The 24,155-nt window shown below is 53.3% G+C and overlaps 1 protein-coding gene and 1 long non-coding RNA gene across 10 annotated transcripts in view; one reads left to right on the top strand and one right to left on the bottom strand.

Annotated features, from left to right (window-relative positions):
• Positions 1–522: 522 nt before the first annotated feature.
• The window catches only part of BCL9 (BCL9 transcription coactivator), a 59,060-nt gene continuing 35,427 nt past the window's right edge, over positions 523–24,155 (top strand). For 5 of the 7 annotated variants that reach the window (XM_067001633.1, XM_067001640.1, XM_067001624.1 and 2 more), the window contains exon 1: positions 23,952–24,063. The gene's annotated coding sequence lies outside the window, so the exon portion shown is untranslated. Of the gene's footprint in view, positions 594–23,881; positions 23,915–23,951; positions 24,064–24,155 lie in introns of those variants that run through there. The other 2 variants (XM_067001615.1, XM_048071669.2) reach the window with 2 other exon arrangements.
• On the bottom strand, positions 13,036–23,956 carry LOC125183680 (uncharacterized). 3 transcript variants are annotated; one of them, XR_007166065.2, is made up of 3 exons: positions 23,819–23,956; positions 22,933–23,164; positions 13,036–13,832 (listed from the first exon to the last, which is right to left on the bottom strand). It is a non-coding gene; the product is annotated as an uncharacterized lncRNA (long non-coding RNA). The 3 variants fall into 3 exon arrangements; XR_010833338.1 differs by lacking the exon at positions 23,819–23,956 and adding an exon at positions 23,429–23,628; XR_010833342.1 differs by lacking the exon at positions 23,819–23,956 and adding an exon at positions 23,443–23,628.

The following is a 24,155-nucleotide window of genomic DNA, read 5'->3' as shown; positions in this document are numbered from 1 at the left end:
GGCGAGGGAGCCCCGCGGGACCGAAGCCACCCAAAACACGAGGCGCCACGGGCGCAGCGTGGCCATTTTGGGTCTGTCGGGCGGTCGTACGCCGGCCGTGCTCGGCGACGCCGGGGCTTTAATCGCCTTTTAACGGGGCTGGCGCCCGCAGAGCCTTTGCGAAGCCCCCCGGGCCTCCTGGTCGGGGGCTCTGGGGACGGGGCGCCGCCCCCCCCGCCTCCACGGCGCTCCCCGAGGGGCTGCGGAGCGGCCGAGGGAGCCCGGCGGGGCCGGGGCGGGGCCGGGGCGGGGCGGGGGGGGGCCGCCCGCCTTGCGGCTCGCCAGCAGTGGCGGGAGGCGAGGCGCCGTGCGCCACAGCCGCTTGGCATGAATGCCTGGGCCGTACCAAGCGCCGCGGCGCCCGCGGGGGGAGGCCGCCCCGCCGCCCCGCCGCCCCGCGCAGACAATAGGCCCCGCCGGCCGGCCCCGTAAGTTGCCTTCGTGCCGCCACCGCGCCCGGGGCCAGCGCAGGCCGGGCCGCCTCCCGCTCCCGCCGCCCGCCCGCCCGCCCGCCCGCCCGCCATGCCGCGCCGCGCGCCCGCCGCCTGAGGCAGGTAAGCAACGGCCGCAACGGCCGCGCCAACGGCCGCAGCGCCCGGCGGTGGGGACGGCCCGGCACGGCTCGGCTCGGCTCGGCTCGGCTCGGCTCGGTTCTCCTCGGCCCGGCGGGGGGCGGAAAGTTTTTCGGCGGGCGCCCTGCCTCAGTTTCCCCCGGCGTCCCACCTGTTGGCCGCCCCCCTGCCGCCGCTGAGGGGGGAGGCGGCACCCCCGGGGCTGCTCGCCGGGAGGGGTGCTCCCGCGGCTGGGTTGCGCTTGTCTGTATTTTTTAATGTTTATTTATTTTATTTTATATATTTTTAATGCTCTGGGGTTTGGGGAGATGGAGGCGGTTTTACTGTTGGTGTTTATCAGCCGGTAAATACCTGGCTCGGCGGGAGAGTAACAATGTGAAGCCTCGCTTCGCTTGCTCGCCGGAGGTCTTGTGGCTGAGGTGGCGATGTGAGAGAGCTCAAAAAATAAAGGCAGAGGGGGATAAAAAGCAGAGAAACCCCCGTCCTCATGCCCAGCTCTGCACTAGATTTTGTTAAAAATGTGGAGGATTATATATATATACATTTTCCTCGGAAAGCCTTCCAGTACGTTAGGTGCGTCCTCGCGAGGTCTTTTAAGTTCGTCATCTGCCGCCGTTCGGGTTTCATTGATTCGAGTTGTTTTGCTAAAAAAAATAACCTACAAGCATCCGAGCCGCACAAATGTTCATCATCCTAACGTCCTGACACAGCCTGAGTGAGGCAGGAGCTGGAGGAGGGGGAGAGAGCGGGGATTTGTGCTTTCCCAGGCGGGGCTGGGAGGAGAGCATCGTGTGCTGAGGAATATGAGCAGGAACGGGAGATGGGGGAGGGAGTCTAAATTGTCCTGAGACCCTATTCAATCCAGCAAGGAAGATGGAGGATCTTGCTGCTGCAAAAAAAATGTATACGGCAGAAATCTCAGCCGGCTTCTCCCTGACTTGTTACCTCCCTCTCCAAAATAAATAAATAAGCAGCAGAAGAATCAAAGCAGCAAACGATTACTGGGTGGAACGTTTTCCGTAATACCTTCATCCCGCGCGCTTTGCAGTCGGAGAGTCCAGTGATGGAGGCATGCAAGAAGCAGGGAGAAAGACTCGGAGGTTTTCAGTCACAGGAGGGGGAGAAGTCTCAGCTCGTGTTTGAAATGAGACTTGTCAGGCACCGAGGTGGGGATTAAAAATGCCTGTGCCAGGCAGCCGGACCTGTGGAGGAGGCAGCTCCGGCTCCTACAGTTTCGATGTTGGGTGGAAAACCAGCGGATAGAGGATGTAGACAGGTGGGGGAGCAGGGAGGAAGGAGGTCCGAAGAAGATCTTGGACAGGCTCCTTGGAGGACTCTGAAAAGAGGGGGGATTCTGAACTCAGCCAGGACACGAGCAAAAATAGAGTGTAGATGAGCTGGATGTGGCGTAGTAGGACTTTGGGCATGGAAGAAAGCAGAGGTCTGGTGTTCTGACTGCAGAGTTTGGGGCAGGCAGCAGGGAAAGGAGAGATCTGTGTAGCCAGCTTGAGGGCTGATAGCACGTAGGGCCAGGATCGCAGCCAAGGGGATGGGGAAGAGAGCGTGTGGCTTGCCTTTTCCGTAGGTGGTCTGTCTGGTGGGGGATCTTCTGTTGAAATGACTTTGTGAATTCCTGTTAATTTTGTTGGAACCCAACAACAGCAAGGACAAAATACCAGACTTTTCCCCAGCCTTTGTGAATATAGGTGTAGGGGTGAAATCAAACCTCTTGATGACTGCTACCATGCACCCTACCCCTCTGCGTGCATGGAAGCAGCAAATTTGTGCAAACACACCTGTGCGTGTGGCACGTTCTTCCTCCCGAGGGGCAAGGTGCACATGTTGTAAGCATGGTTCCTGCGTGGATGCAGCCCAGTTCTCTTGTTTTCCTCAGTTTACATAATAGCTTATTCTGTCAGCATGGCACCGGTAGTATTTCGCAGCCAACTTTGCATGAATTGTGATGCGAGGTGCAGGGCAGCCGAGACTTGAAACCAATACATGCAACGCTTTAGCTTTTCTGTTCACGACGGCATTCCTGTGACAGAGCGGAAGACATCACGCACGCAAACAATGCCATAAAAATTTTATGCACATTTACATGCAGAGAGCTGATCTCGGGTCAAACGTACTCCAAGTTGCTCTCTCTGAAGAAGAGGAGAGAAGAAAGGCAGTGCCTGCATGTTGCAGACGGGGCTGGCACGCTGCTCCCACACATGCGGATGGATCGCACGCGTGCATGTTCGACCTTCCCTCGCCAGGATCACCTGCCTGAAGTCCAGCCGGGCTGGCGGCGTGGGGAAGTTTTGCCCCTCGGATGGTGATTTGATGCCCTTTCTGCTCCCGCTTTGTGCCGGACGGGCTGGAGCCACAAAAGCTTAACAAGGGAAACCACTAATGAGCCCCTGCTTGGCATGCTGAGAAGAGAGGCCGAGGGCTGAGCGGGCATGAAAACAGCGTTGAGGAGCCCCCGGGCAGAGCCTGAGCCTCGGCAGGGATGCCGGAGAGGCAGAGCCCCTGGAGCCAGCAGCAAGCAGCGGCACTGCAGCGAAGGCACGCGAGGAGACCATGTTGGGGGGAGGAGAGCAGGCTGCTGTTTCCACATCATCTGAAAACTCAACCTGCTGTCAGGACAGAAGGAAGGCTTGTGCATATTTTATGTCACTTTTCTCCTTCTAGGACAAGCTGCTGATCTGATCAGCGATGCACTTTAAAATCCTAGATGCGCCGAGCAGCGAGGATGACTCGAGGCCAGTAACGAGCCTTGGCCTCCTGCCTCGGCTCCTTTGTGGACAGTCGGCTCCATCCCATGCTGCCCTTCCCCGGAGAGCGCCCACACAATTAAACCGCGCACGCCGCTCCTCAACTACAGCATGGGATGTGCCTGGCTGCGTGGAGACGGGGACAGAAAATGGCAATGTGTCAGGGCTGGGGGGGCGGGGAGGGGAGCTGGCCGTTTCTTGTGCTGCCTGCTGATGGCTAAAAGGAGGCTAAACGGGTAAAGTACTTTTCCTAAGAACTGGTTGCGCGTAGCTCCAGTCAGCTGCTTTTGCCTCTGAGATCTTCAGTGGTAGCTCAGGAGTCGGTGGGGTTGGCAGTAAACAAAACATATTTCACTCCTTCAGCCTGGGTTTTGCGCTGTTTGGGGCTGTCAGGCACGAAGATTTTTCCTCATCGGTTCTTGGGTGCTGCTCCAACGTGGTGGAGCTGCTTGAGTCTCAGATGCTGCTCCTACCCACTGAAGGTGTGAGCATCACAAACGCTCCCTGCCCGGCACCCGAGGGTGCAGGCATCTCGGGCACGGTATTTTTGGTGATAGCCTCGCACACGTAACCACACGCATTATTTCCGTGTCCTGGAAGCAAGCCCATTGCCCTAAACGCCGTTTGGGGACCCTTGGGAGAACGAATGCTTTTGCTCTGTGGTGTAGACTCGTGTATGGTGGTATTGGAGTCACTGTTGTCCCTGCTTTATCCTTCGCTTGTCCCGTTGGAGAAGGAACGGTCTCAGATGAGGAGGTCTCACAGAACTTGAGGTCTTGACGTTGACTTGATGGGCAGCCTTCGGCAAATTGCTCAGAACCTCGGGTTGATCCTCTGGGATCGGGGCTGCAGGCTGTAAAATGGGAGCAGTGCTCACCTGCCTCCCGAGGCGCGGTGTGCCCGGTTCCCGGCCTGCGCTTCTTTGCGGACAGCGTGGCGGGATCACACAGCATCGCACGAACAAAGCATGCATTTTTGCACCGAGCGTGACTCATGCTACGATAAATTTTGCTCGAGCTCTGCCTAGGCTCGGTGCTCTGTTGGACAATGAATTCCGTTTTGTCCTTCCAGCACAAAACAGCACAACTTGCCAGTGACATGGACTGTACATGTATTCCCATAACAACAATATTATAAACATATGGGGAACCTGGTAGAACAACTGCTGTCCATGTCTCCGCACAAAACAAGGAGCCGATTAACAAAAACTTGAGTGTCTGAGGCTCTATCTCCCCAGACTGTGATCTCATCAGATTTCCCAAGCTAACCACAACCTGGTCACCGCTTGGATTGCAAACTTGGGGGCGGGGGAGAGAGCAGTTTGCAGGAATTGCTGTTTGTGATTCAGTCCGCTTCCCTCTGACTCAGTCCTGAACCATTCCTCGGTAGGGTATTTGGGGATAGTATGCTTAGGACATTGCGCATCAGTTTAGTTCTTGGAATAAATTCTGCAGTGCCCGGGCTCGCTTACAACTGAGTTTGCCCCAGCATCTTTCAGGAGAAACGTAAAAAACAAAACTCTGAAAACTGCTTTTGACTGCCGAGGGCCGCATGGTAATTTTTGTAAACGAAGGGGGTGGGGGTGGTCGTAGCCCTGGGCACTTTGCCAGGTTCGAGCTCAGGAAATTGCAGTCTATCTAGGTAAAACTTCCCCTATAGTTTCAATGAAAAAAAGTATTCTTCTCTTACTGTCTTAAACTGTGTGCACTGTGTTTCTCTGGAGCCTTAAACAGATAGTACATTCTAACTAGAGAGCTGGTTACAGTTGCTTGCCGGGAGAATAATTTTTTATGCAAAACCCAGGGCTTTTTTGCATTTTTGGGACGCTTCTCATTGCAAAATGCTGTGTATATTTTAGGTTATTAGAAGGCTTGACTGGCTATGCAGATCAACGTGCAAGTGCAAGGAAATACACCGGTGTGCTGCTTGCACAAGGGGCAGGCAGTTGGCAAAGGCATGCCTTTTCCTACAGCAGAAAAATAAGGACCAGTTTTTTAGTCTGCATCTGCGAGCTGGATTTTGTATGTTTAGCAGCAATTGCTTTTGTAAGCTGCTGCTAAGGCACGTAACTGGCCGTGTGCAATTGCAGTAATGGAATGTGAAAATGCAACTACACACAGACCTGTAATCTTGCATGCAAAATACGGCTGCTCTAGTTCTCCAGGTACAAAAAATGGCCCAAGATTGTGCTCGCCTTTCCGTTTAGCTGCATTCACCTGCGTTTTTTTAGGTGGCAGCTGCGTGTACGGAGTGCTGAATGATTATCCCTGCTATTTTCGCTCCAAGAAGGAGGAGGAAATTAAATCATTACTAGTGGTCTGGGTAGTACGCCTGTCATGGTAAGGAGAGGGCAAAGCTCTGGGGGGTGACAATGATAATTTCATAACTCTGAAATCCTGAGGAAATGCTTGGAAGCGGGTGAAGAAGAATAGCGAAGCGGTGACCTCCCCTTCCCGCTTCAGCCCCAGTGTATTTAACCACCCAGTCGGTTAATGATGCCAGGAGCTGGCCTCACCTTCTGCCAAGCCCAGAGCTCTCAGGGCTGGCTAAAAGAGACGTGTGCTCCAGCACAGATGGGTGCAGGGCCGAATATCGACAGCGGCAGGGCGCCTCCAGCCCAGGGCAGCGACGAGGCGCTGGTGGCTGGTGGGGACGTGCGGCAGTAGCTCACTTGCTCTGCCACTTGGCTCTGGGGCTTCTCTGGTGACACTGGTAACAAAGGGCTGCTCGGCAGAGGTGATACGGAGCCCGCTAAACCCGAGTCACCCGCACTTCTTGCCAGCCCTGGAGCTTGGGTGTCACTGTCCGTTCACTGGTTGGGGTGGCTTTGGACAGTCCACTCCCCAAAAAAGGAGGTTGCACCTTTTCTACGAGGCTGGGAAGCAGGGGTTCCTTCCTACTGAAAAACGTGCTTATATTTCGGGGTTATTTCTTGCCATCCTGGGTCCTTGACTGCAGTCATTTCCATTGTGCACAGTGCTCGTTGTAATTGAATCTATCAATGTATATTTAATACAGTTGGCACCGCAGCCCGTAACTAGGCGCTGCTTCCCAGCCTTCTGTCGCTTGTTTTCACCATTACCGTCTCGAAGTTGCAGCGGGTGCTCGCCGCCGCGCGGCTCTTTGTCCCGTGGCCGTGCCGTCCCGCAGGACCCGCGCAGCCCCGGTCCCCGGGTCTGGATGTCAGCCAGGTGCTTGGGGCTCGGGCCAGAGGAGCGATGCCTGCCGGGTTTTATTCTTCCTCTCTGCCACGGATTTGCTATGTGTGATCACGGGCGAGTCCTTTAACCTCAGCTGGCCTCGGCTGACTTATCTACTCCAGAAAGGTGTTGTAAGGCTTAATTATTGCCAGCTCTTCAGAGACCCTGGGGGGAAAAAAGTGCGTTTTATTCAGAAATCTCTCTGACCTGGCTGGCCTCTCTAAGCCGGCTCGGTGGTGCTAGGAGATATTCTCTGTGCTCCCTTAATAATGTTTCTTCAATTTTTCATCTGTACATTCACCCACTCTCTCAGCTGCATGTAAAATGCCAAGCTGTCTGAAGTCATGGAAATATTTTTATACTCTTGACAGCCATGACAAACATTCCTCCTCGGCAATAAACAAACAAGGTACACAACCTGCCATTAACATCAGTTTATAGCTGAGAGACCTTCGTCACTCATCGAGGAGGGAATCCAGACAGCTCCCGTGCTCGCAAGCCAGGCAGGAGCACTGGCTGAGGTTAGGAGAGTACCGGATCCTGCGGGCTCGTGTTTGTGTGCAGCGAGTGACTGGGAAGCTCTGTTTGCCCGTGTGCGTACGGGAGTGCAAACAGGCACCAGGTATCTGGTTTATTCAGGGTTCTTGCAAACTATATTTGGCTCAGGCGTACGTGGCTTTAGGGGTTTGATGTTTGTTTGCGTGCACAAAAAGCCTGTTTTCTGCAGTGGCAGCTGAAACATAAAGGCGGTGCAAATTAAGCTGGATAAATATTAGACATCTAAAAAAAAAAAAAGCTCTGCAAATGGAAGGTGTCAGTGAGCACTGCAGGAGCAGAGCCCCTGTCACACACCGCTCCTCTCCGTTTCCCTCGGGGCAGCGGGCTGTAAGCTGCTGGGGTAGGCGAGTACCCAAACCCACACCACGATGTCTTCTTCCCGCAGGTGATTCTCCATGTAAGCAGTCAGCTGTCGCTTGTTTCACTGCATCCTAGGTTAATTTGCTCTGAATGCCTCTAAATCAGGGTCTCCAGAGATGGGGTGTTGGTGAAAAGGAGCAGCAGGTGCGAGTCTTTTAGCTACGTTACTTTGGTTTCTCTCTCATTTTTCTTGGAGGTCCTCTTCCTGCTGTCTTTGGGCAGTGCTCTCTGGCGTGCTCAGGGGGAGAAAGTCAAGACTGTTCTTCACCTGTGTCTTTGATGGGAGGCTTTAAGTAGGGAGCTAAGCTCTTCTCTGCCATCTCATTCATTCACTGTATCCCTCAGTATCAGTACCTTAGTTCCTCCATTCTTAAAATGAGGGTGGCAAGTCTTCACTCTTTCACAAGACCTTTGAAAGCTAGGGAGAAAAAAGTGCAGGGCTTTCTCCTTCCTTCTCAGGGAGACCATAAATATTCCTTTTCCCCTTCGTGTTCCTCTTCTCTCTCTCCCATTTTCCTCTCATTTTGAGAGTTCTTATTATATTCTGTCCCTTTAGGTCTCCTCTACTTCCACCGCGCTGGCAATCTGTTTCTCTCTGCTGTTTCCACATCCCCTTCTATTTGCAGCTCCCTTCCTTCTGTTCATGTCATTTTCTTCTCTCACCCTGTATCTCTTACCCTCCCCCATTATTCATGTGCCGCACACTCTTCATCTCTCCTCTCCCTGGTTTATTCCCCCAGATCCCTCCCTCGCGTCTCTCTCCACCCTGGACCCCATTTTGTCTTCCTCTGCTGCCCGTCCCACGCAGCCACCAGCTGTGCCCGTGGGCCAGGCGGCTGAGGGCCAAGGGAGAAGGGCAGTGTGTGGGGTCAGCCCAGCAGCCCGTGCTGTGGGTGCGAGGTGCCTGCTGTGCCTGCGAGGTGAGGCTTCCTCTGCTTGCCCTCACTGGTGTTGGGTCGGGCTCCGTCGGCTCTCGGTCTGAGCGACAGTGTGGTCGGCGCTTTGGTGCCAGCACGCTTGATTTCTTTCTCCCCAGAGGTCTGGGAAGGTCTCTGCTTCTTGTTGGAGAGCTGCATTGAGCCAGCAAGGTGGGTCAGGACGTCTGCGCTCTGTTCCTGGGAGACCTGTGCATAGCAGGGAAGAGAGCTGCTCTTTGGGTGTCCCTTCTCAGAGCCCTTTTTCCCTCCCCAGGACATGTTTCCTCCCGCAGCAGGGATGCACAGCCTGGGGGAGCTCTTTCCCAGGGCAGGCAGAGGTGGTGCAGGTGGCCGGTGGGAGTGCTGGCCAGATGCGGGCTCATCAGGCGCTCCTGACAGCGAAGCACGAAGAGGTCATGCAGATGGCCACGTGTTCAAGTCCAGCCCGCGTCCTGCAGGACAGGGCACGGTGACTTTCTGGCCTCCCGTGGAGTTCAGCTCCGTTTTTGGGTAACACCACACTTGCCCCTGCCAGGCATGACTCAGTCCTAGGCTCGTAAAAGTCACGAGCTTGAGCTCTCCTATCCAAACAGCTCCTGGTTTCCCCCTTCTGTCTCTCCATCAGACTGACCTCGTATCCCTCATGCTCCATGCAAGGTGCCGTACACCTTTTTCCATTTTTCCCACAGCTGTTTCTCCCCTTCTCTGTACCTGCTTCACCAGTTTTACCTGCTCCTTCCCTCCTGCTCTGGCGCTGGGCTGGGTCTCTCCCCAGACTTGCCATCGTGTTCCTCTACCTCGTTTGTCTTCCCGTCTGGCTTCCTTGTCTCCCTGGTCGTGCCACAAAGCAGAGCTGGGGGAGAGGTGGTGCTGAGATAGCAGGGCTGGAAGGCAGTGTTACCGGGTGAGGGTCCATCGCTTGCTGATGGCTTTGGCCTCTCCCCGGTACGTGCCATTAGCAACATGGCAGAAGTCCCCTTCCCCCAGAACTGTGATTTTTCCCATTGCTTCTACCTCTCTATTGGCAAGCTCCCGAAAGGTTAATGAAGTCATTCGCTGCAAAGAGAAAAGGCGTGTCTTCCCATGTTCTGCATAAATTAATCCTGGAGGTGATGGAGCAGCCCCTGTACAGGGCAGGGAACGTGCAGCCGTGTCCTTGAGTCTCGTCACCCCAAATGCAGCCCCGGGAGTACCACGTAGGTGACCTGCCCACCCCAGTCCTTGCCATCAGCTTCAGTTAAACTTAGGGTAAAAAGCCGTGGCCTCTCTACCCATCCCTGTGCTTGTTCCGTTGTGTCCTGCAGGACTGGGGAGGAGAACCCAGGAACGCCCCCAGGCCTCTCCTTGACCCATTGCGGTGGATCCTCGTTGCCCACAGCTCCTCGTTAGAAAATGCCCCATATCAGGTTTCATTCCCAATGGAATTTTTCTGTCTGAGAAACAGGAAAAAAAATCACTCAACTGGTTTTGAATCACAAGAGTGGGAGAGGGAACCAATCCCAGAAGATAAGTGTTCTGACCTTTACTGCACTCAGATAACTGAAAATAATAAGAAATAAATACATCTTGTTTCAAAACCTCGGGCTCGGGGATGTGTTCCTGCCCGATGCTGCAAGAGCCTGAGCCAGGGCTCCTGTGAGGGCTGAGGACACAAAGCTGGCAACTGCCTGGTTCGGTAAGCAGCAGCCCCTTTGGTTTCTGTGTGGAGATGCTGCCGGTACCAACCAGGTGTTTGGGATGGCAGGGGACAGGGCCAGTGGCCCCTCTCTCCTGCCATCCTGCTGCTGGACCCTGGATGTTTTGCTGGGGCTAGCACTCCGGGAAAACAAGGGTTTACTACTTCTGACCTGTCTCAGCTTTCTTGTACTTTCTGCCTGCTCTTTTCAGGCACAGGGTAAGCCAGATAGAGCCACGTGGGGCTGGCCACCAACAGGACCTCTGCACGTAGTAAGACCCTAAATGAGAGTATGGATTTTCTCTGAAAACAATGCCTTACAACGTTCCTCCATGGGGTGTTCCTTCTCTTCCTTCCTCTGTTACATGGGGAGGTTGTTTGCTTGGTTTCTGCCATCCAAGCCACCAGTGACTGAGAAGAGTCCTGTATGTGGAGTTTGGGGGGGGTGTTAGGAGGTTTCTGGCACTCTGTCAGTGTAAAGCGTCATATTTATTCGAGTCTCGTGCCCGGTTGGGATGCACTTCTGATCTCAAGCTCCCGAGTTCCTCGCCTTAATGCCAAAGATGTTGTTCAGAGAGGTCCCCCAGGCCCAACTTGTGCTTCTGCTGAGCACTGCCTTGCTCAGACTTTGGGGTCGATGCCTGTGCTTCCACTAGAAGGTCTCCAACCCACCCCTTCCTACAAGGGTTCCAGCAGACACCCAAACAAGCGTGGGTCAGCGGGCCGTGGGCTGCTGCTGTGTTGCAGCGTGTGGAAGCATTCGCTTTTGCAGCGCGCAATCTGATATGTGTATGGATGCTTGCGTTGTGTCTGCTGGCCTATTTGGGCCTGAGGAGGGAGCAGTGAGGGCCTGGGCAGCTGGGAAGCAAGGAATGACAGGCTTGTCAGGGGAGGGAGGAGAGAGTTTGGTAGCTGAGATGGGGATTGGGTAACAGCTGGAGGGGGAGATCAGATTTAGGAGTCACGTTGCTCGCTAAAGAAAATGGCAGAAGTAGCAGTGCGTTGCCAGCTGGCGGTTGTGTTAGTCCCGTGTGTTACTTACTAATCTGCTAATGGTGCTGCACAAAGAAGTGGCACTTCTGCAGAAACGCCTGGGACAGCTGGAGGATCAGCTCCAGGAGGTGCTGTCACCAGGTGGGGCCGGGGTAGGGAATCCTGCTGGGCTCCCTTCTGACAGACTTTGGAAAAGAGAAGATTGCTCAGGAGGCCTTTGGAGGGGAAGGAGGGGGAGTCTGTGACTCACCGGGAAACAATGATCTGCGAGGACAAAGGGGCGGGCTGGAAGAAGACCTGACAACAATGGTGCATTCCTGGTTCCAGCCAGAAGCAGAAGAAAGCCTGAAAGGATGAAGTGTTTAGGAGGAAGCTTTAGGAGTTATAAAGGGAGCTGGTAAGGGAAAGCCAAAAGTAAAGAGAAGGCAGGTTTTACTACGCGCAGAGTTGTTTTGTGCCTTGAATTGCTTCAAGAGGTGGGACTGGCGTTTTGGTAGATGGTGTTCCAGTAAGTGGTGTTCTTTCAGTCAGTCTGGAAGTGAAATCAGCAAATACATAGGAGAAAATCAAGCTGCTGGTGCAAACCACCTTTTGGGTGAGAAGCAACAGTTGAAGTCCCAGCCAACTTACATTCTCCCAAACTACCCAGGCAAAAATCAAAGGTTTTGTTTTTAAGCTTTGTTTTACCCACAACCCTTGTCAGTGCTAGGCAGGGAACACCCCGCCGCTGCCTGCCTGCTGCTGTTTCCATCAGCCAAAGGCAGGTCTAAATGCTAGTTTGATAGCATCTGCTTTGACTTGGTGTCTCGTTTACCTGCGAGTCTCAGTGCTGAGCCGGTGCAGAAATTTGGAGGCACGGGGAGAGGAGGAGAAGCTGCAATATAAACACAGCCTCGTGGGCTGTCCTTTATTTTCCTGACTGCAGTGGAAAGCCAGCTCTAGCTCTGTTGAATGCCGGCAGGCTGCAAGCACGGTGAGTCCGGGAGCACCAGTGCTGCGAGGAGCTCAGTTAGCCAGAGCCGGCCTCCGCCCTCAGCTGTGGCATGTGGTGCATCTGAGCCGCTGTCACTGAATGCTGTTGGGTTGTCATTTCTAACTGTACGCAGCACTCATGCAAATCATGCAACAGTACATACAGAGCGTGTTTAAGAAGTGTGTTTGTTGTGGTTTGTTTAGTTACTCTGAGTCTTAGTGCTGCGCTGGGCCCTGCAGCAAACCTCCTTACCCTACGCAGTAGAGGTGTGCTGAGAAGGCGGCCAGGACACGGGGAGAGCAGTCTGTAGGTTTTGAATGAACTGGACCACAGTGACACACGGCTCTGTTCATTCTCAGTGTCTGTTAGAGCACAAGGTGACTCGGGCCTGTCAACAGAAACGCCTTCAGAGAGCATTTCTCCACCGTGGGAAGGGTCCGAGGTCACCAGAGCTCTGCGACTTGCATTTCGGCAGGGCTTTCTGCTGGGGAGGGACAGTCCGTCTCAAAGGCAAAGGTGTTGGTGAGTCCGGGAATGATAAAATCACCCTTGGATTTTGTGTGTGTGTGTGAACTCCTCGAAGTCATCTATGTTGGTATAAATGAGATCATTTGGCCTAATTAGTTCCAAGCTTAATTAGCAGTAATTATCCCAACATGGGAGTAATACCCGAGTAGGAAATACTGAGTCCTCGATTAGATAGATCTCTAATTGGTGTTACAATATTGTAATTAAAGCATGCTCATACGCCTCTGCCTCTACAAGTGATTTGTTTTATGTCTGATTAAACAGGGAGTCCAGCAGCCTCAAGGAGGCCAGGACATCACCGCTGATTGAAGCAGTGTATTATTCTTTGTTATAGGAAAGAAATGATGAATCACATATACTAGAAAACACTGTGGGCCAAATTAATCCTTTGAGTAATTGCTGCCGGAGTTGGGGAAATTACAACAGGGGTGAATTTGGCCTCCAGTGCATACGCTCTATCTGTATATCACACAGTAAAACAAATACTCATTTGAATGTGCAGCCCGGCAATTACACAATCAGACAAATGCAAGGAACTTAATCTGCAGTTGTGATCGCTGGCTCGCGCGGGTGAGTTTATTCGGCTGCTGCACCGTGCCGACGAGGCCGCGCGCTCTGCTCGGGTGCTCGGCCCAGAGCAGAAGGGCACCAGGAGGGAGCACCTTGTTGATGAGGGGGCAGGAGGCAAGGCGCCCCCTTTTCTCCAGCAGGAGTGCTTTCAGTCCAGCCAGCCTGGCCCTCCCTCTCGGGAAGCGCTTCAGAGGAGCAGATCCGCGCACTTCTGCAAGAAGTTGAAGAAAAAGAGAGCGAAACGGGAACTTTCTGAAATTAGTCAGCTTCGAGGCATGAAAGCTTCCCGTGTCTTTTTAAGAAACCACCTCCTTAGAACTTGGCAAGTGCACCGCTTTATTACTTATCTCCTCGCTGCCTGAGTGGGCGACTGTACTTCCTGAGTCGGTTCTTCACTACCGAGAGATCAGCGGCACAGGTCTGCAGAGGACAGTGGCTCCTCGCCTACGGAAAGTAACAAGCAAGAATCGCGTTGCGTGCATCTTCTGGCTGTCACAAAGGAGCTCGAAGCATATTAGAGTCGTAGCCAAAAGCAGACCGACGAGCAGCTCTTTGCCAGTGACTTCCATCTCCCAGCTGCAGAAACTGAGGCACAAATCGGTTCCTTGGCTGGTTGGGGCTTGCTGAGCTGGTGCGTGCGGCAGAGCCAGGAACGTGGTGAGGGCATCATCCCCTTCTGCTTCACCTGCAGAGACGTCCCCCTTCCCGAAGGGGGGAGGTGACTAGGGCGAGGAAATCAAATACACCAAATTCCATTAAGGCGATATTAGGGATACGAATCGAGACACCCCATATACAGGAATTCAAAAGCCAGGGTTTCCATAGCAGCATTGCTTGGCCACGTTGTATATGTGCTGTTTTGCATTGCTCTCATGATGTCAAAGGCATAGCCTAATATCTGCGTGAGCAATATGTCTGAATCAGAGTTGCTATGAAACTTCAGGCTGAATTACACCGTGGAGGCATATTCTTGCGCAGTGCTGGGAGGAAATAACAGGACTAGGTTTTGTTAAGATTTTTCTCCAGTGATACATTTTTCTTAGAAAATTGCTGATTTGCCAAAACTGTTGCTATTTTCGGGAAAAGTTGATTCCAGTCTAGTGTCCCATCTTGGGGGGGTGGGAAAAAGGGAGGGGGGAGAAGTTGTGAAATGGTCAAAATGCCCTGATGTTTGAAAAGTCTAAATGCTACCCTTTTGTCCTGACCAGTGATCATTTGTTTCTATCTAAGTAAATTACTACAAAAAGTGCCAAAATTTGAAGTACGGTGTTTCAAGATGATGAAGTAAAATCTTGCCTTCATTCATTTGGTCATAGGTTCTGGGTATAGGCTGGGAAACTATTTTTCCCCTCCCTGATTAGGTATGGAACAATGATTTGAAGTTTCCTCGCTGCCAGCTTTGCCAAATGTTGGTGTAGCCTGCGTGCCAGTGTCTCCTCTCCCCTGACTCCCTCATGTTGGAATTGGTGAGCTTTGCACTTGTGCCTGAAGAGCTGAAGGTTTAGATTTGCTTTGCCAAGCATCGAAGCCATTCTTGTTTCAGAAGGAGACTGCAGAAGGGGTTTGGGACAGAGGGAAAAAAGATGAGAGCTTCTTTTTCCTATGTGGCAGTGACAGATGCTGGGTATTAGGCAGAGGCAAGCTGACAAACATCTGAATGAGTGGAGGAGACTCCTAACCCAAAGGGAGGAGTTGTGGTTTAGGTTAAAGCCACAAAGGAAGTGAAGGAGGTTACCACTTTCCTGTCTGTGGGCAGGAGGTTCTCCTTGTGCTCATTTGAAGGCTTCACTCTAGCTCGTCCTTCCCTAGGAACACGCGCATCTGTGTACTTCTTGAAAAGCATTCGATCCGGCCTCTGATCTTGGGAGTGCCAAACATCTCCTTCATCCACAGAAATCAGCGGGAGCCGAGGGTTAAAGAGCTGGGAATCGCAGGCTAATTTATGGAGCCAGATATTTTCAAGCGCATTGTAAAGCCACATGTTTTGCTCGGCGCTGGAGCGTTCGCTGTGTTTCTCCTTGCCTCTTCCCCTGGCCGATTCCACTCGGGTTTTGTTGTTGCACGTATCGGTACCTCTGAGGCTTCAGCTCTCTCTCGTCCCCGAGTGACTGGCAAATTGTGCAGCATGGATCTAGCAGTCTTGCCTGCTGATGCAGGGCAGGCTCTGAATGCCACCGAGTACCTACCAGCGTGGCCTGTGATCAGCATTTTCCTTGATTTTCACGGCATGCTTTTCTTTTAATGGCTCGGAGGCTCTGGCTGTACGTGGCTGAGAAGTTTGTTGTCTCAGTTCAATGGCTTCGCTCCTCGCCTGTGAGGCGAGAGCGGCTGGTTAACCCTGGCATGCTGCAGGAGGCATGCCAGGAGGGAGATGAAAGAATCTGGGACTGCTCTTACAAGAGAGCAGACTTACCCGAGCCCGAGTGCTGGCGTGTAAGCCGGCTGTCTTAAGCCAAGCTATCAGCTGGCTACTGCACAGCGAGAACCACTGTCAGTGACAATGACTTCAGTGTGTGCCGGCAGTGCCTTCTGATCACTGTGCGCTGCCGTACATGAAAAGAGCATCTGAAAGGTGCTCCCTGAAGAGCCATTATGTGTTATGTGGGCTCTAACCTTCCATTAACAGCTCACCTTAGCCCCTAACCCTGGCCTTGGGACGCAGCGGAGTCATTTCATTTACCAGGTGTGAAAATCATATTTTGCCATGTGAGGATGATTGCTCTATCAGGTGCATTACAGTCCCTGTTTTTTTTTTCTTATTTGCTTTTTTTTTCTTTTAAGGCTTTGTTAGAAGTACAAGATAGCATTAAAGATTTATATGTGGCAAATGCGTCCTTTTTTTTTTTTTTTCCCAGTGTTTCCTTTTAGAGACCTTCACAGTATTGATTTCAAGTAGATTTTCCTCCTCTGTTTTAAAACATTTCCTTTGCCGATGGGTTTTCAACATTACCCACTGGATCTGTGTGCAGTGCTTTCCCCAGACTATACTACTGAGCTGAGGCTCCTTGCTGCCAGCCTCAAGGGACCACTTCTGAAGCTGAAGGACCATTTGCTGCTCTCCTCTCCTCAGTCCTGAGCTACCAGCCGGCACTGCATCCTTCTCAATCCAGGAGGTACTCCAAGCTGTGGGGCTGCTTTCGGGGTGTGCCGAGGGATCCCCCAACAGGTCCAGCAATCGCCTCAAGCTCGGAGTGAGCAGTGCTTGTCAGGGCATTTCAGATAGACAGGGAAAACAAGCCGTGCGCCGGGATAGCGAAGAAACCGGAGTGGCAAGCAGCTGGAGCTGTAGGGTCGTTAGGCTCTGGTACCTGCGTTTTATTGCCGCAGCTCGTCCTTGCGGCCCTGAGAGCGGGGTGTGGGGCTGGAGAGGGCAGGGGGCTCCACAGGAAGGAGATCTATTGTAGGCAGCCTGCGACGCGGGTTCAGCCATCTTCTGGTGGATTGGCCGTCTTATCACAACGGTATTTGGCTTCGTTACTGTGGTGCTAGAGCCTTAGGGCCGCAGAAAGGGCAGCTTTATTGCAGTTGTTGGAGTTACGCTTGCTTACGGCAGTAGGCAACTGGGGATGTGTTTTTTTTGGAGCATGTTGCCACGAATATAAACGTTTTTCTTTGGGAGATGCTTTGCAAGGGTGGCTCAGGCGAGTGGCTGGGAAGCATTGTCCTAATGGAAACAAGATGCAGAAATGATCGGGTCTCAGAACAGCTCTTATTTCTTCCCACATCTGTGACTTGCAGAGCCCACCTTCCAAAGACTCTGTCTTTCTCTCCTTCCTCATCACCATCAATTCTTAGTTTTGAGCATTGAGTACATCACCAAGAGCTTGGACGCCGTGGAGGGTGCTGCAGTCTGCACGTGGGGGAAACGGTGACCTGGACTTGCACAGACTAGTTGGCTTGCATGGGACCTGGGCAGGCTGTGTTTGTGCTAACTGCACAAAGCAGCAGCAGTCTTTGTTGTCTCTTTCTTAAGCTGAAAGTACCTCTGCTTCAGCATTTAAATGTTCACAAGAGATTCATGCTGGATACTCAAGAACAGCAATTGCCAAAAATGCAAGGGGTTCTTTATGACAGCGTAGCCAGAGTATCACGATACCGCGCTGCCTGTTGCTGGCTGGACTTCTGGTGTTCGTTTTGCTGTTGCCTGACAGAAAGGACAGGCAGGAGGTATGGGCTGTGTGTAGGTACAGCCCGTGCTGCAAGCACGCTTAGGCACAGCGGGTCCCGTAAGAGCTGCGTTACCTAGGCAGGTCCCCCGTGCAGCACCAGCTCACATGCTAAATGGACGCTCAGAGACGTCAGGATATAGATGGAAAAGAAACACCATGTGCTAGGTGTCTCTCAGGATCTGCAAGGCAGGTATTGTAAGCAGATGTATTCTTACCAGCAAATAAACAGATAAAATTTAAAATAAGCTGGCAGATTTTGTGCTCAGATGGACTAGGAACATTCACACAGCCTGTTCTTGCAGTTCAGCTGTGAGAGGCCAACACCTTCTGCAGAGAGGGACTAGCAAAATGTTTGGACAGAAGTATGTCCAGTCATGACATCTGCTGCTAAAGCAGTCCGGAGTTTGCACCGTAAATGTGCACAAGTAAAAATGCAGAGCAAGAATGAGGCATGTATGTAGCTGAGCCAAAACTCTCGAGTGCCCCCTCGTAAAGACGGCACCTGTGTGTGTCGGTGTAGTCCTCTGTCGTCTAGGGTCTTGCAGGTCTGAAAAGCCTCCGGTGATTGCTGCAGAGGAAAGTCAGCACCACGCTCTGATAATAAACCAATGTCTAAAGAGCAAGGGGGAAATCTGATTGTTTTCTTTGGAGGGATCTCACTGTTTTATGTAATCTTTGTACAGCACCTGTAAATCAGTGACTAGCGCTTTTGAAATGTATTTCCTTCATCACAAGCTATTTGAAACAACAGGTAGCACCTATCCATTCAGTCGGAGCTCCCTTGACATTTTTAAATGACAGATAATGAAAACTGTCTTCATTATAACTCGAGCTATTTCATCAGACTGTCACCAGCAAACAATGGCAAATTAGAGACTGAACAACCCTCAACTCCGCTCTCCTAGGTACCTCTGCAAACTTACGCGTCTCCGGGGTGCTAGGATGGGATGCAAAAGGGTGGTCAAACACCTGGGGAGGTGATTCCTGAAACTCTAGGCAGAATAGCCAGTGCCTTTTCTGCTGCTTCTAAGAAATGCGAGAGGTGATTTCTCAGGTGGTAAGGCTCCTGGTTCGCAAGGCACTAGAGGTCATCAGGAACATGTTAAAATCTCTCTGGAAAGCAGCGGTCAGCTGGCGTAAAAATGGAGCACAAATGTGAGAAGGACCGTGGGTGAGAGACACGGCTTATCTCCCAGTGCTGAATTCTGCGTTGCCTTCAGTTTATGAATGGGTTTAAAGCATGGTGCCAAGTAGAGCATATTGCAGTTGTCTAATCCTTAGGTGACAGAGGCAGGCATGATAGTAGACAGAGCTGCATCCAAGAGGACTCGTCGGAACAGCCCAGGCAGCCTGGCAGTATTGCTACCTGGTCTGCGGGAACCAGTCCCGGCCCCAGAATCTGAAGAGCCGAAGGGAAACCTGCTCGAGGAGCAGCTGCTCCTGCGTGGCGCCGCTTATCTCACCCGGGGGGGTCTCTGCCCAGCCAGTGTTTCTTCAGGTGTGCTTGGGCTGTACTTGGCTCGCTCAGGTCCTTCTCACCTCGCTCCCCCCTTTACCAAGCTGCCCCCCACGGTTAGCCTAGAGGCGGGCAGGGAGCAGAAGGAGCATTTCACAATAAAACAAGGTTTGTGTGAGAGGCCCGTGGCGTGGAAGAGGCTAGCGCCAGGGGGTGAATTATAGGGGCCCAGGGAAGAAAGAGGCGGCGGCAGAGAGAGGGTTGTTATTGGAGCACGCAGGGAGCAAAATAACTGAGATAGAGGGTGTAGATAAACAGTTAGAAATAGCCGCCATGGTGTGATTTGGAAGGAAAATCAGTCGCTACTTCAGGCCCTGGTGGCGTTCAGTTTAGGGAGTTGAGTGGTAAATTACAGGTAGGTTAGGATGCCAACAACATCGGTGACCCCGTGAAGTGCTGGGGAGAGAAAAGTTGCAGTAACGGGGAGTAAGATTCAGATCTCATCTACCCGACTGTGAGTATCTCAAGGTGAAATAACAGAAGGAGAGGAGGCGGGAATATTGATTTCTGCCTCACAAAACAGACAACAACGCCTACTTTTTCAGAGCAGGAATTTAACCATTCGCTCTAATGGGCCAGTCTGCAGTACAGTGGGGGCTTGGTTTCTTCTTCATGTGCAATCTAGAGGGGAAATCATGCTGAAGTTATTTTTATCTTCTTGTAGCCTTGCAGGAGAGTCGTGAGCCGAATGTTACCCCCAAACATCTGTGCGCTGCCGCCCTGTGGTACAGCAGGCGGGCACCCCGAGCAGCGCCGGATGCACGGGGAGGCACGAGGAGCCTCTCATGCCAAAAGGGCCGGTGTTGTGCCTGCTGGTCACAGGTGGTTTCTGTCTGCCTGCGGGCAGGCTCAGCTTTCTTCCATTCCTCCTGTGAGAAGGATGCCTCTGAGAGGTGCTTTCTTCAGCTGCTCATGGCTTTCTCAGAAATACTCCTCTGGGGATAACGTTTTGTTTGGTGGGGTTTACACCACGGAAGCGCAGCGTGTGTCCCCGTGCAGCAGAGCTGTGGCTTGCTGTCTTGGACTAGGCTCGCCAGGTGGCTGAATGGGAGCAGGAGGCTGTGGTGCCTTTTCTCATTGCAGTCAAAGACAGTCGTACACATACACACACGTGTACACGTACACATACAAAGGGAGTGTAAAGTTTCTGCTGAGAGTCTTGAAATGCTCAGGGGTCAGGCACTTCCACAGCCAAATTCTCCTGGCTGCGCCACAGCACTTGGTGTGTATTAGCAGCTCCGTGTAAAACAGAGGAGCAGTGTACTAGGACCGGTGTTCCTGGGCGAACATTGGTTTTGGGATCTCCTGTACGCCAAAATTTGCCACCTCTGTTTTGTATGAATTTGTATTTTTCATGTGTTTTATGAGCATATGTTTCCCCAGATTCTGTTTACCTGATTCCCCTTCTGATTCAATCTCCTCTCTCCTTTTTTTTTAATTCTTTTTTTTTTTATCACAGGAGACAAAACTGAGCATTTATCCGTATTGCTGCCTAGCATTTGCCTCACACCTGCTTATTGACTTTGGAGATGACTCTAAATAGGGCAAGAGCTTCCTGCAGTTGGACTGTTATAATGCATGGGATTTGTTCATCGCATTACGGTTCTGATGTGGGATAATGTCTCGAAGGGGGGCAGATCCGCTAGAAGTCTGGAGATCCCGAGGTTCTTCTGGCACGTATTTTAACCACAGGCCCATTTCCACGCTCCATCCCAAACCTGATTAAGGCTCAGGTTGTTTGGAGATCGATGAGTGAATAGGAAAACCTGAGATTAAATGTTTCTCTCTTTGCAGTGTAGCTAGGAGAAGCGAGGGCAAGGTCCTGATTGCCACGCTGCATTTGCCTGTTGCTGTAGGGTGATGCTGTGCAGCCAGCTTCCCTCGCAGCAATGCTCTGTGCCCTCTGTGGCCATCGAGGCTGTGGTGATCCGCGACGGGGAGCTACAGGTGGCCTTATGCCAGCACTGGGGTGTGCGTGTGTGTACGCATATATATGGAGATCATTACGGGTATGTACTCCTTTCCCTTCTCTGTGAGCTTGTGCAGTCCCACGCAAGTCCGGGAGCAGAGGGACCGCTTGCCCGAACCCAGCAGAGCTGCTGCTTTGGCGTTTGCAGGTCTGAGGTTCAGCAAAAGTGGCTAGGCTCGCGGCTAGCCAAACTAGGTTCTAGTCTGATGCCAAAAGAAACGGAACTAGAAACAAAGCCACAACAATCTCTCCCCCTCCTCCTAATCCTGATTTCCTCATCTTTTAGGAATGATTTATAATAGATAAATGCTTTCAGAAAGAAGAGGTTTTTCCAAGTAACAGCGGACGTTAAGCTGCCCTTCCCTGTGGTCCGTTGCCATCTCTTTCACGCCGTCCAGACTCAGGCTTTGTCCTGCAGCAGGATTCATGAAGGCAGCTCCCCTGAGCCCATGCAGAGAGATTGTGGCAGGAGGAGAACTGCCGTCACCTGGGTTCCTCGCAGAGCGGGTTGTTTCCTTTCGAGAAGGCTCATTAGAGCACGCAGCCATGTAAAACTCAAAGCTCATAAGAAAAAGATTTCACAGAGCCTGATCTTCCTGTGGTCCTGTGGCTCCTCTGATCATTTACACCAGAGCAAAAGGAGGGGAAAAAAGAAAAAAAAAAAACCTAAAGCAAACAAACAAAGCAACACATCCTCCTAATGATGTGTGTTCTTCACTTCCAGCAGTGCGAGCGTTTTACACCCACTTTGCACAGGTGTACGTGGACACAGAAGTCGAGGGCGGAATAGAGAGCAAAGCTCTGAAGGAGTTGGTGGAGCTTCCCTGCTGGAAGGTTATGATCACGCTGAAAGAGGGAAATCTTGCCTCAGAAGACAGGAAATATGTGATGCAATTTCAGCCCGGAGTTGCTGGAGATAAAATAGCCCATAAACTGAAAAAAATGTAGGGAATACTTTGCTTGGCCCAAATGTGCCGTGTCAAAGCTAATAGCGAGGGATCCTTTGACTGCAGAAGCAGCAGCGTGCTGGCTACGGATGCACATGGAAACCGCGTTCCTTATTTGTAAGCAGGAGTGTGTGTTCCTGGTCCTGGAAGCAATAACTGTTGGCAGATCCTTCGTAATGGTGGCAGACTTTCTTGAGGGAATGTTTTTAAGCACCAGTGACTGAAAAGGTGCGATCTGGTGTTTCACTGGAGGTGAAACTTCTTTCACGTGGAACAACTGTGCAGTTAAGAGAACAGGCTCAGCTGCAGAGCGCGGGTGGTCAGGGGCAGGGTCTAACTTCAGAAGAGTCATGCCTGCAGCCTTCACACGCTAAGGCTCCGTGTCGCCATTTCGCCTGCCTTCAGTCCCGTCTTCAAAAGTTCCTCTTCCTCAGATGTTTCCACCTCCTCCAGTTGTGCCTGTTCAGCCACTTGTGGGGATGAGATCTGCATCAGAGCTGGTCTGGTGTTCAGGGGTTGTTCTCATTAGTATGCATGGCTTTTAAAGGAAAGTTGGGTTTTTTAAACAGCTCACCTGTGGCTGTGGCTCCATAAATAGTTTAACCGGCACAAGTGAGAGGTGGTAACTGTGAGAGAGAGCAGCAGGATCCTCCAAGTCTGCTGCAGATGGAGTGGTGAAATGGAGCCACAGCCCTACACTCGTAATGTTATTTGCATGAGTAGCTCCATTGTGTTTCAGTGGGACTCTACTTACACATGTAAAAATCGGTGTTTGCAGGGCCCGGCCCTTACAGAGCATAAAAGCAGCGACTGGGGTGTGCCGTGCTCTGAACCATCTACAGCAAGTGTAATGCAAATGCATTTTGCTGGCTGGCCTATCTCGTCTGATCGGTTCTGCACAAGTGGAGCTCCCGTAGCCGCTTTCCTTAGGCTTGCTTCGCCCCGGCGGAAGAGGACCCCGCTTCTGAATCAAAAGGCTGCTCTTCTGTCCCTGCTGCAGCCAGGGAGCTGCGAGGAGAGCGCACGCAGCGCGGTGAGAGCCGTAATGTTTCCAAGATGTTCTTGGAGCGCTGCGGAGAGCCAGGCCAGCTGCCTTGCCAGGGCTGCTCTTACAAGTGTGGCCAAGGGAGGGCAAGGCCCTGTGGCGGGGGGATGCTCTCCCGCTAGGCCGGAGCTCGACCTACCTGCCTTACAGCCTGTCACCGCGGCTCGGATCACTGGGGAGCCTCTTGTTGTCAGTTCCCGTGGTAAAGCCCTTGGAGGACAGCGCCAGGGATTTCTGGGCTGAGAAGCCTCGCCTTGGGAATTCGCTGCTCGTGGCAGTTTGCTGTGGCAAATCCCCAAAGGCGGCGTGCGAAGCGGCAGCTGAAGTCCTGCGAGAGCAGCACGGCACCTTGCCGGTCGCTACCCGGAGCCCTGAAGAGAGGAAGGAAGAGACATAAAGCCGTTGGAGGGGAGAGGCTCGGCGTGGTTATTTGAGACCGCTGCCTGCCGAGTTGCACAGTCATTTATAACTGCTTGAAGTGCAGGGGGATGGGGCTGGGGGATGGGAGGGGAGCTGGAGGAACCGCAGCGTGTGGGAGCTGGGGGCCGCTTGGGCTCCCTTGTCTTCGTCGGGGACGAGACGGCGAAGTGCGGGGCCAGAGGAGGGAGGAGGGCAAGGGCGGCAGCCGCTAACACCTCGTAGCTAACACCTCCTATGGACGTGTGCGTTGGGGCTGGAGCGCGGGCCGGGGTTTACAAAGGCGCCTCCAGGAGAGGGGAGATGGGCGCCCGGCTTCTTCGGGCTCCTCAGAGAAATCCCAGCCTCTGCTGGGGAGACAGATTTCCCCTCCAGCAGGCACCAGGGGGCTGGGGCGGCGTGAGGGGGCGCAGCGAGGCTGGGCCGGGCGGCTGAGGGGAGCCCCGCGGAGCGGCGCCCTGTCAGGGGGCTCGCGCCCGGGCCGTTGGGGCCGTTACGGGGCGGGCCCCGCGCGGCGCCTCAGGGGAGCGCGAGGTGCACGCGCGCGGCCGGCGGGGGCGTGGCCTCCCCGTAGGGGGCGTGGTCATAAGGGAGGGGGCGTGGCCTACCGAATGGGCGTGGCTTGTCGAGCGCCTCCCCTGCGGCTGCGGGGGGCGCCGGCGGAGGCGGGCCTGTCTCTTTAAGAGCCCGGCCGCTACCACTGCGTAGGCGGCGGGGGGGGCAGGTTGGGGGGGGGGGGTGTACGGCAGCGCCCGCCCTCTGTGTGGGGAGGGGCGGGGCGCGGGGCCGGGCGAGCCCACTGCCCGGCGCGGGGAGCGAGAGGCGGTCCCGCCGGCGGAGCGAGCCGGGGCCGGTACCACTGCCGGGGCGGGGCGCGGCGGGAGCGGGCCGGGAGCTGGGGGGGGAGGGCGGGAGCGAGGGGGGGGAGAACGGGGAGGGAGGGGG

The sequence above is a fragment of the Anser cygnoides genome, chromosome 1 (assembly GCF_040182565.1).
Source record: "Anser cygnoides isolate HZ-2024a breed goose chromosome 1, Taihu_goose_T2T_genome, whole genome shotgun sequence".
In the NCBI taxonomy this organism is placed as follows: Eukaryota; Metazoa; Chordata; class Aves; order Anseriformes; family Anatidae; genus Anser; species Anser cygnoides.
This window is presented reverse-complemented; position numbering and strand designations above follow the sequence as displayed.